This window comes from Wyeomyia smithii, chromosome 2 (assembly GCF_029784165.1).
Source record: "Wyeomyia smithii strain HCP4-BCI-WySm-NY-G18 chromosome 2, ASM2978416v1, whole genome shotgun sequence".
NCBI classification, from domain to species: Eukaryota; Metazoa; Arthropoda; class Insecta; order Diptera; family Culicidae; genus Wyeomyia; species Wyeomyia smithii.
The window spans coordinates 111,448,992-111,452,666 of record NC_073695.1 but is presented as its reverse complement, the minus strand read 5'-3'; the positions used below and the strand labels follow the sequence as shown (position 1 = coordinate 111,452,666).

At 36.1% G+C, this 3,675-nt stretch overlaps 1 long non-coding RNA gene across 1 annotated transcript; it reads right to left on the bottom strand.

The window, feature by feature from the left end:
• Nucleotides 1–858: 858 nt before the first annotated feature.
• On the bottom strand, nucleotides 859–1,690 carry LOC129719572 (uncharacterized). The gene is made up of 4 exons (XR_008727224.1): nucleotides 1,524–1,690; nucleotides 1,282–1,458; nucleotides 1,041–1,216; nucleotides 859–975 (listed from the first exon to the last, which is right to left on the bottom strand). It is a non-coding gene; the product is annotated as an uncharacterized LOC129719572 (long non-coding RNA).
• Between the last annotated feature and the right edge of the window lie 1,985 nt (nucleotides 1,691–3,675).

Below are 3,675 nucleotides of genomic sequence, written 5' to 3'. Positions count from 1 at the left end.
GGAATAACAATATTTCTAGAGCACCTCATCGAAACTTTCATAAATTCATACCTTCCTGAAACAGTTCGCCACGTTTATCCATTAGAGGAGAGATTGAAAAAAAGCAATAGATGTAAACTCAACTTGAAGTGCAACCGAAAGTACGAAACTGCAAGAAAATAAAAATAACTTGACGCAACAATCAAATAAGCAAGGACAAGAAAGAAGCAAGAATGAAGAACGATTTTTGCAAGGCAGACCCAATCCAATTTCAACGGCTTTATTGTGTAGTACGCCCGCTCACTCGAAAGTTACCTAATCTGTTAACTGGACAAAAACCTTCTTCGCACTACTTATCGAACTACTTTTTCACCCCAATATACCAAGCAGAATCATAAACCATGTTGTAAAGGACGCCTGGACACCTTGATTCTGGACAATGTTTCAACCCACCAAAAATAACCTTGTACACTAGATATGAATCAATGGCTTTTTTTAGTTGCTGCTCGAGCTAATTTGGCATTACAGTACACTACATACAAAGCAATGACTATTTCTTATAAGACACTCAATTGCTCAAATTCCATCAATTTTAGTTCGCGCTACTTATACTTAAAATTTCTCAAATTGAACCTTGATACAACAGCAGCATCAACTGTCTCAACGAAGCCATGTGATGAACTTGTATCCTCGATAACCAATTTTGTTTTTATTGAGTACAAAGAAAAAGAACAGATGACGTGCCGTTTCCTCTGAACATCATTTGATCAGTGAGATATAAATAATTGTAGAAGTAAATTGAGAAAAACTGCAATTGAAATATGAGTTTATTTACTTCCAATGAAGACTATCAAGCCATGTTTAATAAACATCAACTATGTTAGCATAGCTAATTAATGAGCTGTTCTCCTAATTCCGTACGAGAATACACCAGCATCAACCATCTTAACATTAGTTAGAAGGCGAGCTATGTTGTATCATTGATCATTTTTCTATCTATAAAAGGTAAATTTTATATTACTGAAGTTTTAATACATGAAATAATATTAAATTATATTTACCCGTGAAACAGATCGACTGAGCACACACATTTTTATCTGCATCAACTATCTTTAGCACAGCTAAGTAGTGAGCATTTCTATGATTTTCGTATCAGGATACAACAACAGCATCAACCATCTTAACAAAGGTAGAAGGCGAGCTATGTTGTATCCTTAAGAGAGCAACATTTCAAAATCTATAAAATATAAAGTTTGTATTATTAAAGTTTTAATACGTGAAATAATATTGAAGTTTATTTACCCGTAATACAGATCGACTGAGCACATATATATTTGACTGCATCAACTATCTTTAGCACAGCTAAGTAGTGTGCATTTCTATGATTTTCGTATCAGGATACAACAACAGCATCAACCATCTTAACAAAAGCTAAGAGGCGAGCTATGTTGTATCATTGATAGAACAACATTTCAAAATCTATAAAATATAAAGTTTGTATTATTGAAGTTTTAATACGTGAAATAATATTGAAGTTTATTTACCCGTAATACAGATCGACTGAGCACACATATTTTCATCTGCATCAACTATCTTTAGCACAGCTAAGTAGTGAGCATTTCTATGATTTTCGTATCAGGATACAACAACAGCATCAACCATCTTAACAAAAGCTAGAAGGCGAGCTATGTTGTATCATTGATAGAACAACATTTTTCGATCTATAAAAGGTGAAGTTTCTATTATTGAAGTTTATATAAAATAATATAGAAGTATGCTTACCCGTAATACAGACCGACTGAGCACATATATATTTAACTGCATCAACTAATTTAGCATAGATAAGTAGTGAGCATTTCTATTGATTTTTGTACAGGATACAAAATCAGCGTCAAATATCTTAACAAAGCTAAAAAGCGAGCTTTGCTGTATCATTGAACGTATGGCATTTTTCGATCTACAAGATAGAATATGTTTATGATAAATTTTCAATTATACAAAATAAAATAGAACTATATTTACCCGTGATACAGACCGACTGAACACATTTATTTTTGACTGCACAACTATCTTAGCTTAGCTTAGAGCAAGCGCACCGGTGAGTTGCCATTTGAGTTGCTATTTTCACAACGCTGGCCGTTGCTATTTTGGATAGCAACCGATTTTCGCACCGGTCGTTGCTAATGGGGATTACCAATTCCACTATTTCTTTTTCACACCGGCAGTTGCCAATTTCTGAAGACCGTCACTAGCCAGCGTTGGCAAAATGTTTGTTTGTGATGTATTTCGCATATTTTTTGCGGATCTAGTAATAACCAACTTATCCGTCAGTCAATCGTTTCCGGAATGATCTACGTTCTTTCTACTTCACAAAATGCTCCCTCCATTTCACATAACTTTGTTTTAATTTTGTTTCCGTTCTCCCAAGTTATCGATAGCATAATTCTGTTGCAGATTTTTATACTTGTGCGCCATAAATTTTTTCATCCTTATATGTTTATTTAAAGTAATCCCTTAAAACTGGGCACGTCCCGCAAAGTTGGCTTAAATGCCTATTCTACTGAAAGCTGGCATTAGTTGTATTCTGTATTTCATGCTGTCTCGGTTCCCACAGTTTGCTATTATTATTTGAAAATTTGCGCCAAAAAGAACTTAAATATAGAACGCGTAAATTGTTTTCGATTATTTGATTGATTCTAGTGATGAAGAAAGTGATTTCGCAAAACAAATTTCCTTGTACGCGATTAAGAAAATGGTTTTTGGAAAGATTCGGGGCGACTCTCAGCCTAGTAAATACCCAAAAAAATCGCCATACGGAGGAAGGTGCCATCCAGCGTTTTAACAACGGTCTATACCGATGACCATTTCCAACGCCGCTTTCGAACGCATCTAAGGTTGTTTTTGAAACAGCGGTAAAGGAGATAAGTGGTTTTTTATACAACGATCGAACGAAACGGGAAAATAGTTGGTAATACTCCCGAGCAGATTTGCTTAAACCTTCCAGGTTTATTGAATAATATTGGCCAATCTTGTGAGGATTTGAGCTTTCCGCATCGTTTAAGTTGCAGACCAAAATGCCAACCAAAATGGTCATCTCAATAAAAAACCTATACAAAATGTTTACCTGCCCGAAAAAACACCCTGTGCCAAACTTCAGCTCAATCGGGAATAAAATTGAGTAGTGGTTCACGCCGACACTTGCGTCCTACGACGTATTTAACAAGCGAGGCAAAACACTTCGTCTTCCGAGGCCGACCAATTGAGTCCGCATTCAAAACACTCATCGTAATATTATTACGAACATTCACTATCGGGCACAAAAAAAAACAACAGTTTGACATTTCATCAAATAGCAACGAATCGGCTCGTTGCTATCGCGTTGCCAAATTTAATAACTCGCTTCTACCCGAGGTGGGGATTGCTATTTCCCAAATCAACATAGCAACGCCCGGTGCGGTTGCCGCGTTATGGTGGGAGTTGCCAAACTAGCTTTAGAAACTTCAATTTAGCCACTGGTGGGCTTGCTCTAAGTAGTGAGCGCTTCTAACAATTATGTACCAGAATACAACAACAGCGTCAACTATCGTAACAAAGTTAAAAAGCGAGCTTTGTTGTATCCTGGGCAATTTATTTAATTCTTCGGTCATGTCACGATTCGTCAAAATGCACAAACTTGTTTTAAACGTGTATATATGG